This window comes from Papio anubis, chromosome 18 (assembly GCF_008728515.1).
Source record: "Papio anubis isolate 15944 chromosome 18, Panubis1.0, whole genome shotgun sequence".
NCBI classification, from domain to species: domain Eukaryota; kingdom Metazoa; phylum Chordata; class Mammalia; order Primates; family Cercopithecidae; genus Papio; species Papio anubis.
Window position 1 is genome coordinate 31370415 of NC_044993.1, and position 16167 is coordinate 31386581.

Here is a 16167-nt window from a genome sequence, read left to right on the forward strand (position 1 = left end):
TTTATTTATGATGTTATTTCTATCCACTTTCTTTCTCTCTATGAGATTTAAGGGCCAAATCCACCTGCTCTTTCCATTCTCCAAAAAACTCATGGAAATGAAATGGCAACATTAAACTAGTCAGTAATTTGATGCTGGAGATTCTCACCTCTCCTCATCTTAGACAATGTGAAATTTAGGAGGGATAAAAGTAAAGTCCAATGTCAAAAACAAACCAATGGCATGAGAACAGGACAGCAGAGGCGTGACTGAAGACTGAAGCACTCAGGTCATTTCTAGCTGAATGAGCACAGCTTAATGTGCGGTTCCAAGGATGCTGATGAAACCCAGCAGAATGCTTACTATGCATGGGTCAGCAGGGTGTGGACAGGCAGGTCATTCTGGGATTGACATTTTGAGAAGGTCATAGAAATATTAGACAGCAACTGGAGGGCAGTGATCGGGATGGAAACCGTGTGTGTATGAGTGATGGTGCATGAATTTAGACAATGAATTTAGTCTTTGAGCCAGTGCTTTAGTCTGCAGGTTTATGTCTCCCCCAGCTCCTGTGACAAATTCGCATCACCAAAGCAATGCTATTAGGAAGTGGGGTGCTTTGGGAGGTGATGAGGCAGAGCCCTCATGAAGGAGGTCACAGAGAGCTAACTAACCGCTTCCACCATGGGAAGACACAGCAAGAAGGTGCCATCTATGAACTAGGAAATGGGCCCTCACCAGACAAGGAATTACTGGCGTCTTGATCTTGGACTTCCCAGCCTCCAGAACTGTCAAATATAAATTTCTGTTCTTTATAAGCCACCCAGGGTATGGTGTTTTTTTATAGCAGCCTGAATGGACTAAGATGCCAGTGATTTCATTTCTAGGTCTCTGGCTGAGTTTGCATCTTATTGTGGCTATAACAAATCACAATAACGAACTGGGCAGCCTGAGGAGCACAAATTCATAACCTCAGAGCTAGGGAGGACAGAAGTCCAATGGGTTGGCAAGGCCACAATCCTCCTGGAGGCTACAGGTGAGACTTCATTTCCTCGCCTTTTCCAGCTTCTAGAGGCCTCCTTTGGCTTGTGGTCCCTTCAACAATGACGTCACTCTGGCCTCTGCTTCTGTCATTGCGTCTCCTTCTTCCCCTCTGCTTCTGCATCACATGGCCTGCTCTGTGACTCTCTTGCTCTCTCTTGTAAGGACCCTTATGATTATAATGGGCTTACCCCACAACCCAGGATCACCTCCCCCCACCTACCACAAGAGCTTTAATTTAATCACATCTGCAAGTCTCTTGTCATGCAAGGTAACAAATTCACGGGTTCTGAGCATTAGCATGTGGGCATCGTTGGGAGGCCATTACTCTGTCCTCTACACTTGCCTACAGAATACACAGGTGTGCAAGGGTGTAGGAACAATGTTCTCAAATAATAAAAACACAGAGACAGCCTAACATCTGACAACAGGGTTCTGGTTGGACAATGATGCAGCCATTCTATGGAATATCACACAGCCATAAAAAGATGGAGGTAGATGACATGGAAGGATGTCCGTGATGTATTATTATTATTATTATTATTATTATTATTTTTGAGACAGGGTCTTACTCTGTTGCCCAGGCTGGACTGCAGTGGCACGATCTTGGCTCACTGCAACCTCCGCCTCCCAGGTTCAAGTGATTCTCCCACCTCAGCCTCCCGGGCAGCTGGGATTACAGACTCATGCCACCACACCCGGCTAATTTTTGTATTTTTTGAAAGAGACGGGGTTTTACCATGTTGGCCAGGCTGATCTCGAACTCCTGACCTCAAGTGATCCACCTGCCTCAGCCTCCCAAAGTGCTGGGATTACAGGCATGAGCCACTGTGTCCAGCCCATGATGTATTTTTGAATAAGAGATAATTTTCAGAAATTCATAATTTATTTAAGAAATACTTTCAACGCTTACTATGTGCCAGGAGCTGAGAACACAGCAGTAAGTTAAACAGGCAGAATTCATATTCATTTTCTAAAAACTGTATATACAGAAATGTGTATGTATGGGGAAAAAAGTCTTACCTGGAAAGTACATGCTAAGTTGTTAATAGTGATTCTTAGGAGAGGAAGAGTGGGGCATGGAGATGGTGAGAATTTGCCGGGTTTATTTTGATGTTTTCATATGGTTTTATCTTTTCAACAAGCACTTGTTATTTCTGCTAAAAATGAAAATGAACTAAGGTAGAGTCATCAAGACAAATTATTATGTGAACTCTAACTTCTTGACGATAAAGCTGTACCATCTGCAAAAGAGAAAGAAGGAAGGAAAGAAGAAGAGAGGGAAGGAAGGAGAGAGAATGGAAACAAAGAAAAGGGGAAAGGAAAAGAAGAGAAAAAGAACAAACTGGTAAGTGTTCACTTGGAGAAGGGAAGGCTTGAGGGGCCCTTTGCCAAGGCTCTTGTGGTTCAAAGTGTCCCTCTCTCCCCTGCAGGAGCTGGCAGCTCCTCCAGATATATTTCCTTCTATCCTCTCTTTGGGCACCTGGCCCTGTGCCTGTGCACAGTGGGTGATCAGTGACATATTGTCGACAAGCAAAGCAACAAATGGAAGCGCTGGTAGAGGTGGAGAAGCCACTTCATCAAGCCAGGGTGCATCTTTGACTCCCTGAGCCATCAGGCACATTCACCAGCCTCAAGTTTTTTCTTTATTTTGAGAAAGGGTCTCATTCTATTATCCAGGATGGACAGCAGTGATGCCATCATAGCTCACTGCAGCCTCATCCTCCCAGGCTCAAGTGATCCTCCCACCTCAGCATCCGGAGTAGCTGGGACCACAGCACCAACCTTAATACTATACCAAGATTCACTACCCTTTTTTTTTTGAGACAGAGTCTCGCTCTGTTGCCCAGGCTGGAGTGCAGTGGTGCGGTCTTGGCTCACTGAAACCTCCAGCTCTCAGGTTCAAGCAATTCTCCTGCCTCAGCCTCCCAAGTAGCTGGGATTACAGGCACCTGCCACCACACCCGGCTAAGTTTTATGTTTTTAGTAGAACCGGGGTTTTGCCATGTTGGCCAGGCTAGTCTGCAACTCCTGACCTCAAGTGATCTGCCCGCCTCAGCCTCCCAAAGTGCTGGAATTACAGGCGTGAGCCACCTTGCCTGGCCCTCCCCTCATTTATAACCATTTCAGGTCAAACTCTGGTCCTTCCCAAGCCCCTGGAACTTCCTAGATTCTTCAAGGCACAGATTCTGCCGTTTGGGGACGTGGGTGGAAATTCTAGCTCACTTATTTCGGCCACAGTGGTCCCCAAGATGAATCTGTGGTTTGCTGCTTCCTCACCCTGAACTGTAATCTCTGAGCTGGCCTTTCTGCCCGCTGCATGTGTCTCTGAGACTGAGGCTTTGTGGTGGGACGTGTGGGAGGAAGAGGAGGGATGAGGCCTTAGGCATGGGGGCTCTCTATCCTGGGCACTGTGATCTCAGCCTTACGTTCCCCTGACAGACACTGCCTCAGGTTGCACGCCTGGCAGATGGTTTTTCTGAGAACGCCACCCAGTAACAAACAAAGCAGGCATCTGTCTTTTCATTTTACTCTTGGTTCTTAGCGTTTTAGGAAAAAATGTGTCTGGACTTGAGTATCTGAAATATTCACATGTTTTACTGAGAAAACAAGGAACCTCTGATTTTCTTGGGAAACAATGAGAGTTGTCATTTCCTTTTAGTGCTCTTAAGCACAAGTTGAAACAAGGACAACACAATTTCGATTAGTTCTCATTGTCTCTTTGAATGCCTACTTCACCCTTCCTAGAGCTACAGTGGTATGAAATTAACACTGCTCCCTCCCAGCACTTTGGGAGGCCAAGGCGGGTGGATCATTTGAGGTCAGGAGTTCGAGACCAGCCTGGCCAACATGGTGAAACCCCGTCTTAACCCAAAATACAAAAATTAGCCGTGTGTAGTGGTGCATGCCTTTAAGTCCCAGCTACTTGGGAGGCTGAGGCACCAGAAATGCTTGAACCTGGAAGGTGGAGGTTACAGTGAGCCAAGATTGTGCCAGTGCACTCTAGCCTGGGCAACACAGCAACACTCTGTCTCAAACAAACAAAAAAAGTGTAGCTCAATTCAACCTGCCAGGCCCTCTGTGACATGTCACCACCCCTTCACTGCTCTATCCTCTTCTCCTCCCATCCTCCCTACTCTACTCAGGCAAGTTCCTGCCCCGGGACCTTTGCACATGCTATTCCCTCTGCCTGGAACACTCTCCCCTCAGGCGTCTGCATGTTTCCCTCTCTCCTTCAAGTCTTTGTGCTCCAATGTCACCTCCTCAGGGAAGCCCCCCGACCACCCTCTGTAGAACTGCAGCGCCCACCCTGTCTCAGCCCTCCTAAGCCCAGCCCTGCTTTATTTTCCTCTATAGCACTTGTCACCTCCCAATAGATCACTTATTCAGGGCAAGGATTTTTGTCCATTTTCTTTACCATTGTTAACCAGTCCTAGAACCATCATTGAATCTGAGTGTTTAGAAAAGAGTTTTGCATCATGTGTCCAAAATCTTATAAACATGGCCAGGTGCAGTGGCTCTTGCCTATAATCCCAGAACTCTGGGAGGCTGAGGCAGGTGGGTCATCTGAGCTCATCAGGAGTTCGAGACCAGCCTGGCTAACATGGCGAAACCCCATCTCTACTTTAAAAAAAAAAAAGATAGTGGGGCATGGTGGCGCATGCCTGTAATCCCAGCTACTCAGAAGGCTGAGGCAGGAGAATCACTTGAACCCGGGAGGCAGAGGTTGTAGTGAGCTGAGATCGTGCCACTGCCCTCCAGCCTGGGCAACAGAGCGAGACTCTGTCTCAAACAAACAAACAAAAACCAAACCAAATCTTATAAACATGCTCATGATTCCACCCAGCTATTCTATATCTAGGAATTTATCCCTTGGAAGTAATCACAGATGTGCACAAAGATATGGTTTGAAATGTCACAAGAGCAAAACACTGGAAATAATGGGAGCTGGCATTTAATTACCACTTACTGTGTGTAGGCGCTGTTGCAAACATTTTATGTGTATGAACTTATTTAAACTTCACAACAACCCTAGAACCTGCTGATTATTGTCTGTATTTTACAAGTGAAGAAACAGGCAGAGGGTTTGAAGAGTATGTAGGAAAGCCAGGATTCAAAGTTATGCGTCTTGTGTCTGACTCAAGAGCCCACACTTTTTTTTGAGAGAGAGAGTCTTGCTCTGTTGCCCAGGCTGGAGTCCACGGGCGTAATCTCAGCTCACTGCAACTTCTAACTCCCGGGTTCAAGCAATTTTCCTGCCTCAGCCTCCTGAGTAGCTGGGATTACAGGCGCCTGCCACCGCGCCCGGCTAATTTTTGTATTTTTAGTACAGACGATGTTTCACCATGTTGGCCAGACTGGTCTCGAACTCCTGGCCTCACGTGATCCACCCGCCTCAGCTTTATCAGATTCTCAAAGACCTCCAGCAACCAGGGTTGTAGAATAATTTTCCTACATAAAGTTATGAATTGTCAATGCTGCTTTTAGCATAGTCTTAAAAAAAATTTTTTTTAACCTTCATTCCTTCCACGTAAGCTTCCCTTTTCTTGCCCCTAAACCATGTTAAGAATCTGGAATGTCACCACAGATGTATCTTTAGGCCAGGTGCAGTGGCTCATGCCTGTAATCCCAGCTTTTTTGGAGGCTGAGGTGGGAGGATTGCTTGAGGCCAGGAGTTCAAGACCAACCTGGTCAGCCTAGTGATAGCCCATCTTTATGAAATAAAACAAAAATAAAAACAAAGTCCAAGCATCTTTAATGACTTGGAAAGAGCTTTGTTATATACAGTTAACTGCAAAAGGCAGGTTACTAAAGAGAGTCTACGTTCTGACCACATTTTCATTAAAAATGTATCTCTACCTATATTCGTGGTAAAAGGACTCAAATTGACTATGTATGTTAATATTGCCACTTCTAGGTGATGAAATCCTAGGAGTTTTAAAACTTATTTTCTGGTCTTGTTTGTACTCATTACATGTTTACAGGAATGCTACTTTTATCATTAAAGAAACTTTTTGTTTTTAGAAAAAGGCAGACTTTGGGCAGACAATTTGGTAGTCCCTGTCAGAATTTTAAGAGATTGGGGTCTTGCTGTGTTGCCCAGACTGGTCTCGAACTCTAGCAGTTCCTCCATCTCGGCCTCCCAAAGTGCTGGCATTATAGGCATGAGCCACCACGCCTGGCCCCCTATCAGAATTTTAAATGTACTTATTCTGTGCTTCATCAATTCCATCTTTCCAGAAGTCTGTACTACAGAAATCCTTGCACATGTGGCTGCATGTAAGTCCTGGGACATTCACTGTAACATTGTGAAAATTTATAAACAGCCCAAATCCTTCAGAGAAGGTGAGTGGTTAAATAGAATATGGTATTTCCCTACTCCGAAAACCTCTGCGGTTGTTAAACAAGAATAAGGTAGATAGATCTGAGATATTGTTAGGTAAAAAAGGGAGGGCACAGAACAGAATGTATAATAAGATCCAACCTACAAAAAGGACTACATGTGAGCATGAAGGCGTTGAAAGGGGCTGGAGGGAAGCCATCAGTTTGCTGATGTTGTTACCTCCAGGGGAGGCACCTGGAGCTGGGTGTGGGTGTGGCAGGGTGATGGTGGAGGGGACTTGATATTTTGTTCTGGTTACTTGAATCTTTCAGATGTCTATACATGCATGACCATGTACTATATATGTCATCAATTTAACACGGTAAAAATATGAAATTTTAAAAATAAAAGCTCCCAAACTCTAAAACGTTCTCCGCTCACTGAACTGCTCAAGGACTCCATTTGCAAACTGATAGAAAGTCTTAGGAAATGGCCATGGGTTTTGGTTACCATCTAGATAGAAACGGGCTCCATCACTGGGCTGGGCACAGTGGCTCACATCTGTAATTCCAGCACTTTGGCAGGCCAAGGTAGGAGGATCATTTGAGGCCAGGAGTTTGAGACCAGCCTGGGCAACATAGCAAGACACTGTCTCTATTTAAAAAGCAAACAGACTGGGATTGGTGGCTGACACCTGCAATCCCAGCACTTTGGGAGGCCAAGGCAGGCAGATCACTTGAGGCCAGGAGTTTGAGAGCAGCCTGGCCAACATGGTGAAACCCCATCTCTACTAAAAATACAAAAATCAGCCAGGCATGCTGGTACATGCCTGTAACCCCAGGAACTCAGGGGGCTGAGGCAGGAGACTCGCTTGAACCTGGGAGGCAGAGGTTGCAGTGAGCCGAGATGGCACCACTGCATTCCAGCCTGGGTGACAAAGAGTCCGTTTCAAAACAACAACAACTGTAAAAAACAAACAGGTTGTGTCTCCAGCAAAGGACAAATGGTTATGTAAATAGTGATGCAGCCATAAGGGGCTTTTTTTTTTTTTTTTTTTTTTTTTTGAGACAGGGTCTTGCTTTGTTGCTCAGGTTGGAGTGCAGTGGCGCCATCACGGCTCACTGCAGCCTTGACTGCCCGGGATCAAGCAATTCTCCTACCTCAGCCTTTCTGAATAGTTGGGACCACAGGTGCTGCCACCACACCTGGCTAACGTTTTAAATTATTTGTAGAGATGTGGTCTCACTATGTTGCCCGAGCTTGTCTCAAATTCCTGGCCTCAAGTGAGCCTCCCGCCTCAGCCTCCTAAAGTGCTGGGATTACTGGCATGAGCTGCTGTGCCTGGCCTGGGGCACACTCTTATGTCCTAAGCAAGAACACTAGTTGTGAATATCTTGGAGCAATGTGGAAAGTAAGAGACAAAAGTCAAATGGGAAATTGTGCAAGAGCTGCTGGGCTTACAGCCAGGCGGGATGACGTGTGCCCCAGATAGAGGTAGGAGGGCTGCAGCATACAGCCAGGTGGGGTTATGGCATCTTAGTCCAAAGCTGTTTCTCCCGGGGCTTTCTCATCCCAGCTCTGAAGCCACAAGCCTGCAAGTCATCTGGATTCCTGTCGTCACCACATTCTCTTGGCTCCCTTCACTTCTTGACATCCCCACAGCTCTACCTCCGGCCCCGGGCACCTTCATCTCTCACCTCCTTTATCATAGAAGCCTCCCAAGGGGTGTCCTGGTTTCCCAAGGCCATCTGTATTAGGCCGTTCTCACACTGCTGTAAGGACATACCCGAGACTAGGTAATTTACAAAGGAAAGCGGTTTAATTGACTCACATTTCAACAGGGCTGGGGAGGCTTCAGGAAGCTTATAATCATGGCAGAAGAAGAAGCAAACACATCCTTCTTCACATGGCAGCAGGAAAGAGAAGTGCCAAGCAAAAGGGGGAAAGCCCCTTATAAACCCGTCAGATCTGGGAGAACTCACTCACTATCACAAGAACAGCATGGGGAAAATCGCTCCCATGATTAAATTACCTCCCACGGGGCCCCTCCCACGACACGTGGGGATTATGGGAACTACAATTCAAGATGAGATTTGGGTGGAGACACAGTCAAACCATATTACCATCCTTCTCCATTCTGGAACGCCTACACTGTTCTTCACTTAAAGATTTGACTTCCCAGCTCCCCTGCCTGGACGCTCCAGGCCTCTGTATGTCCGGTGGCTCCACAGACTACCCAGAGGGCCCTTCTTACAGTGCGGCCACCCTCTTGTCCCCATTATTTACCACCTCAGCCTGCTTGTCTTCCTCATGGTTCTATCCCTGTCTGAAATCCTCACTGTTACTTGTTGATTCCCGATCTCCCCCACTAGCCAGCATTACTCAAGGGATTACCACGTGCAGGACACTGCTTTAAGCACTTTACATAGAACCCATTTACTGCACCTCAAAACCCTACCAGGTGAGTATAATCACGGTTCCTGGTTTACAGATGAGGAAAATGGGGCGCCGAGTTAAGCACCGTACTCCCATGTCACGTGGCTCCAAAATGGCAAAGCCGGGGTTTGAACCCAGGCCTCCCAGCCCAGAGCCTGGACCCCTAATTACTAAATGATCCTACCTGAAACTACTGATTTGCTAAAAACTGACTTTTTTTTGAGACAGCGTCTTGCTCTGTCACCCAGACAGGGGTGCAGTGGCGTAATCTCGGCTCACTCTGCCTCCTGGGTTTAAGCCATTCTCGTGCCTCAGCCTCCTGAGTAGTTGGGATTACAAGTGTGAGCCACCACGCCCGCCAGATTTTTGTGTTTTTAGTAGAGATAGGATTATGCCATGTTGGCCAGGCTGGTCTTGAACTCCTGACATCAGGTGATCCACCCTCCTCCCAAAGTGCTGGGATTACAGGCGTGAACCACCATGCCTGGACAAAAAAACAGGCATCTTACTTTTTGAAGATTCAAATTGTCTTGAGGAGCAGCCAATGTCCTGTTCACTCCCGTGCTGGGGAGCAGGACCCCCGGCACCCCCACCCGCGCCAACCTTTTATTGCCTTTAGTGATTTGGAGCACGTGTCTTGACCTGTTTTTCCCTGGACCTAGGATAAACCAGGCTGTTGTTGACAGAATTCTGCTTTTTGTTGAAGCTCTCAAAATATCGAATCCATAAGCTTGTTTTCTTTATTTAATTCTCACCAGGATTCGGTGGCATGAAGGAGACCCCCCCGTAGCTAGCACCGATGGCATTGAAACAGTGGCAGTGCCTCTGGTTGCAAAAAATAGGGGACCAACGCCTATTTGGGTTCTATTTTTATTAAAACCCCATTAGCTTGTTTCTATCGGAGCAATTAAGGTGTCGAGGCCTGATGCTCTGCAGGCACTGTGGAGGAGGCGCTTTCTTGTGAGCAGCTGTTCTCAGGTGGAGAACTTTCTCTTCAAAAGGACCCCTGGGGGCTGAAGTCTCAGGCTTATTCTCAGCCCCGGGTAGGTTTTCTTAGCGGATAATTTGGTAACATCCTCTGCAGCTGGGCTTGAGTTAATGAGGTTGAAGGTCACCTAATTTTCCCCCCTCCTTTTTTTCTCTTTCTTTGCCTGATTTTGTAACTCACAGTCAGTCTAAAGGCTTCTAACCTGCTCCAGCAAATGTTAATTCTGTTCACACCTTGCCAAGTGTGAAATTTCACCCGGCACAGCTGTGCAGACACATTTCTGTTTCTACCCTGGCACCCTGAAATCAGCTAAACCCACTGGAGCGGGGCCCTGTCCTCGTTCCACGCCAGGGTGGGTACAACCCGCTGGCTAGGGTGTGTCCCCACGACACGACTCTGTGCATCTTAACACGCCAGCACACTCTGGAACTTGACAGCTTGCACTTCGCAGGCCATGAATGGAGTGCGTGTTAGGCTCCATGCTCTGTGCTCTGGAGCACTCAGTAGGTCTGGGGTGGGCGCTGGAATCTGTAGTTCTAGCAAATTCACAGGTGGTGCTGATGCAGCTGGTCTGGGGACCACACCTTTGAGAACCACTGTTATGGGGTTTATTTATTTATTTATTTTTGAGATGGAGTCTTGCTCTGTCATCCAGGCTGGAGTGCAGTGGCATGATCTGGGCTTACTGCAACCTCCACCGCCTGGGTTCAAGTGAGTCTCCTGCTTCAGCCTCCCCAGTAGCTGGGACTACAGACCATGCCTATTTTTTTGTATTTTCAGTGTAGATGGGTTTTCACCATGTTGGCCAGGCTGGTCTCGAACTCCTGACCTCAAGTGATACACCCATTTTGGCCTCCCAAAGTGCTGGGATTGCAGGCATGAGTCACTGCGGCCAGTTCCTATTAGGGACTTTTGCTTAAATGTTGCTTTCTCCGGAGGCCCTCCAGTCACACACAACCTGACTTAGAAGGTGGCCCTGCCAACAGCTCTCAAGGCAATCTGTATGGCCCGTCCTGGGCTCACACTTGTGATGATCTAATAATGTCCTCCCACTCCCTGACTGTCAGTTCTACCCCTAGGGCCAGCTCTATCATATTCACCCCTCAAAGGATCTGCTCTCTGCCTCCTCCCCACTCCCTCATCTCCTGTCACTCTCATCCACACCTCTGCCACCCAGGCCTGCTTTTGTTCCTTAAGACAGGCCACCCAAGTCACACACCTCTCATCTTTTCCTGACCTAGGACCTCCTCTCACTGCCTGGAATGATGACCTCCTCTGGGCTCTTCACCCAGCCAGCTCTGCATCTTTCCTCAGAGAGCCCCTCTTTGGACTTACTATTTAAATAAGGTCCCCGAAAACTGGGCCAAGTGGCTCACACCTGTAATCCCAACACTTTGGGAGGCTGATGTGGGATGATTGCTTGAAGCCAGGAGTTTTAGACCAGCCTGGGCAATGTAGTGAGACTTCGTCTCTATAAAAATTAAGAATAAGAAAAATTAGCCAGATATGGTGGCACACACCTGTAGTACTAGCTGCTTGGGAGGCTGGGGCGTGGAGATCACTTGAGCCCAGGGGTTCAAAGCTGCAGTGAGCTAGGGTTGTGCCACTGCACTCAAGCCTGAGTGACAGAGCGAGGCTCTGTCTTTATTTACACACGCCCTTTAATTCACCTCACAGATCTCATTGCAATCCTGTTTATAGTCTGCCTTGTCCTTTACAGTGTAAACTCCACAGGGCAGGGAGGGTTGACCATTCCGCTCCTGACTTCAGACCCTCACTGGAGGGGCGAATGAATGAGTGAATGAGTGGGATTAATTTCTGCTGTCAGTGAAATTCACAGCAGAAGAAAACCAGAAAACAGCCAAGCCTGCCCTACAGGGATTGGTTGAACTGTGTAGCCTCTGCTGTCTCTTAATCTCCCTTCCTCTGAACCAACCATGAGCCACCCATCACCTGTTTTGAGCAAGGCAGTTGGGGGCGAGGCAGAGAGAAGGAGGCAAGGGAGTTTTTGTAGCAGCCAGAGCTGCTGTGTGATTAGACACATGTAATCAATCCGCAGAGCCACGCGGTGTTCTGCCAACTGAGATACCCAGATTAAACAGACCAAGGGCCCCTGAGGCAAAATGCCATGCAAAATAACTTTTCAAAAATAGCAGCTTGCAATCTCGGGAATGAGCACGGGTTGTCAATGACATGAACGGTGTTTTGAAACAGAAAGAGGAGTCCTGTTTTTACTGCAGATAATGGTTATATGACATAGGCATAGTTGGGCCAATTTTTCCAAAGGAGACACTTAGAAGGGATGGCGAGTCCTATAGAAATGGTGTTGGGAGGACCAGGACTGAAGAGAGAGACGCCTGATAGTGCGGTGGGAAGAGGGGATGGCAAGACCTATAGAAACAGTGTTGGGAGGACAAGGACTGAAGAGAGAGATGCCTGATAGTGCTGTGGGAAGAGGGGATGGCAAGACCTACAGAAACGGTGTTGGGAGGACCAGGACTGAAGAGAGAGATGCCTGATAGTGCAGTGGGAAGAGGGCTGCCCTGGCCTGCTCTGTTGCTCAGTGCACAGTGGAGCAGAGCAGGGAAGAGCTGGATCTCAGGATCAGCCCGACCTGGGCTCCAGCCCTGGGCCCAGCACTGGTTACTGTGTGACCTTGGGCACACACTTAACCTCACCGTGTCTATTTCTTTCTCTGTAAAATAGGGATAACAATAATTTATCTCTTAGGGTTTTTGTGGAAATTAAATGAGATAATACATATAAAATTAGAAGGGTGTTGTGGCAGGCATCTGTAATCCCAGCTACTCAGGAGGCTGAGGCAGGAAAATCGCTAGAACCTGGAAGGTGTAGGTTGCAGTGAGTTGAGATGGCGCCACTGCACTCCAGCCTGGGTGACAGAGCGAGACTCTGACTCCAAAAAAAAAAAAAAAAAAAAAGAACACCTGTAAAACAGTAGAACAATGGACAAAACATGTAAACAGGCATTTCACAAAAGAGGAAGCATAAATGGCCAATGAATGTATTTTAAAATGTGCAACTCATTAGTACTTAGAAAAATGAAAATCAGAATCACATTTATATATACAAATTTATATATATATATAATTTTTTTTGAGATAAAGTCTCATTCTGTCACCCAGGCTGCAGTGCAGTAGTATGATTAAGACTCACTTTAGCCTTGACCTACGCTCAAGCAGTCCGCCTGCCTCAGCTTCCCATGTAGCTGGGACCACAGGCGCATCCCACTATGCCTGGCTAATTTTTTTTTTTAAGTAAAGATGGGGGTCTTGCTATATTTCCTAGGCTGGTCTCAAGAAATCCTCCCAATTTGGCTTCTCAAAGTAGTGAGAATTTATAGGTGTGAGCCACTGTGCTTGGCCACAATGAGATATTTTTTATACCCATTAAATTGGCAAAAAAAAAAAAAAAAAAAATTCTAATAATGGATTTTTTTTTTTTTTTTTTTTTTTTTTTTTGAGACAGAGTCTCACTCTGTCGCCCAGCCTGGAGTGCAGTGGCATGATCTCGCCTCACTGCAAGCTCTGCCTCCCCGGTTCACGCCATTCTCCTGCCTCAGCCTCTGAGTAGCTGGTACTACAGGCGCCTGCCACCACACCCGGCTAATTTTTTGTATTTTTTTAGTAGAGACGGTTTCACCGTGTTAGCCAGGATGGTCTCAATCTCCTGACTTTGTGATCCACCCGCCTCGGCCTCCCAAAGTGCTGGAATTACAGGCATGAGCCACCGTGCCCGGCCGGAAACTCTTGTACACTGTTGATGAGTGAATAAAGTCATGTGATTTGGCAGTAGCGTGTGAAGTAGAGCACTGGCAGACCCTATAAGCCAGCACTTTCACTTGGGTGTTCATCCCAGAGAAATGTGTGCTATGTAAGAATCTGCACAGTGACAATGTTTGTAATAGAAAAAAAGCCTGGAAATGGACCAAATGTCTGCTGATAAGAGAACACTTTCAGAAGTTGTGACATGTTCCCACAATAGAATAATATTCAGCAGTAAAAATGAGCTGCGATGACGTGATTGAAAATTAAAATTGAGTGAAAGAAGCAAGATGCAGCTGACTGCATGCAACAGGAATTTAGTTTTACAAAGTTCGAAAACAAACCAGGCGTGGCATGGTGGCTCATGCCTGTAATCCAGCACTTTGGGAGGTCAAGGCGGGTGGATCACGAGGTCAGGAGATTGAGACCATCCTGGCTAACACGGTGAAACCCCGTCTCTACTAAAAGAATACAAAAATGAGCCGGGCATGGTGACACACGCCTATAATCCCAGCTACTTGGGAGGCTGAGACAGGAGAATCGCTTGAACTCAGGAGGCAGAGATTGCAGTAAGCCGAGACTGCACCATTGCACTACAGCCTGGGCAACAAGAGTAAAAATCTGTCTCAAAAACAAACCAACCAACCAAAAACCAAAAATCAGGCCGGGCACAGTGGCACATGCCTGTAATCACAGCACTTTGGGAGGCCGAGGCAGGTGGATCATCCGAGATCAGGAGTTTGAGACCAGCCTGGCCAACATGGTAAAATCCCGTCTCTGCGAAAAATACAAAAATTAGCTGGGCATTGTGGCATATGCCTGTAATCCCAGCTACTCGGGAGGCTGAGGCAGGAGAATCACTTGAACCCGGGAGGCAGAGCTTGCAGTGAGCCAAGATCATGCCACTGTATACCAGTCTGTGTGATGGAGCAAGACTCCATTTCAAAACAAAACAAAACAAAAACACCAAAATAATATATTCACTAGATATAAAAACTAAGGAAGTAATAAACATAAAATCCAGGATAGTGATTACTCTGGGGATAGAGGGTGGCAGAGAAACTGTGCAGGAAGCAATGATCATGTTCTCAACTTAAATTAGTGGAAGTTGGTGGGTGTTCATTGTATTACACCACTTCATAACACACAGATATGTTACGTATATTCTTTGGCATGTATCAAATATAAAATAATAAAAAGTGTATATATGCATGTGTATATATGTGTGTGTCTGTATATATGTGTGTGTGTGTATATATATATATTTATATATATATATATTTTTTTTTTTTTTTTTTTTGAGATGGAGTCTCGCTCTGTCGCCCAGACTGGAGTGCAGTGGCCGGATCTCAGCTCACTGCAAGCTCCGCCTCCCGGGTTTACGCCATTCTCCCGCCTCAGCCTCCCGAGTAGCTGGGACCACAGGCGCCCGCCACCTCGCCCGGCTAGTTTTTTGTATTTTTAGTAGAGACGGGGTTTCACCGTATTAGCCAGGATGGTCTCGATCTCCTGACCTCGTGATCCACCCGTCTCGGCCTCCCAAAGTGCTGGGATTACAGGCTTGAGCCACCGCGCCCGGCCTATATATATATTTTTTAAGACCGAGTCTCACTCTGTCACCCAGGCTGGCGTGCAGTGGTGCAGTCTTGGCTCACTGCAACCTCTGCCAGCCAGGTTCAAGCAATTCTCATGCCTAAGCCCCCCAAGTAGCTGGGACTACAGGCGCACGCCACCACACCCAGCTAATTTTTATATTTTTAGTAGAGACAGGGCTTCACCATGTTGGCCAGGCTAGTCTCGAACTCCTGACCTCAGGTGATCCATCTGCCTTGGCCTCCCAAAGTGTTGGGATTACAGGCATGAGGCACCGTGCCTGGCCAAAAAGTATACATATTTTTAACAGCCCTGGAATAGTTCATCCTTCTGGGCTCCTTCGACTCTAGGCTATGATTTCTGAGCCGCTGCATAGCAGCTCCCAGTTTAGGGAGATTTGATAACATCTCCACAGCCTCCACCATGTGGCTACCCTTGTATTAGTTTATTTGATTTTGCAGTGAATGACTGTCAGGGGCTTGAAGACGTAACCTCTTTCCTGTGAGGTTTGCTCTGAGACGTGAGTCCCTGAGGGACTGTGCCACATCATATGGATGACATGAGGAGGTGGGTGTGCATGAGCTGTAATTAAGCAAAGCAATAGTTTCATCTCCATTTAACTCAGCTGAACACTTTGTTCTTTCTACAGATATGAATACAATAACCTGTGACACATTGTTCTTTTTTTTTTTTTTTTTTAATTTGAAGTGGCAGAGGAGCTCTTCAAAATCACAAAGGCTCTTTAATTTTTTTTTTTTTTTTCAATTAGCCAGGCACAGTGACACATGCCTGTAATCCCAGTGACTCCTGGAGGTTGAGGCAGGAAGATCTCTTGAGGTCAGGAGTTCAAGACCAGCCTGAGTAATATAGCAAGACCCTGTCTCTAAATAAATAAAATAAGCCAGGCGTGGTGGCATGCACCTGTAGTCCCAGCTAGTTGGGAGGCTGAGGTGGGAGGATTGCTTTGTCTATGAAAATTAGAGTCTTTGAAAATGGAATGAGGTTTTAGTTTTTATCGATTTCTTTTG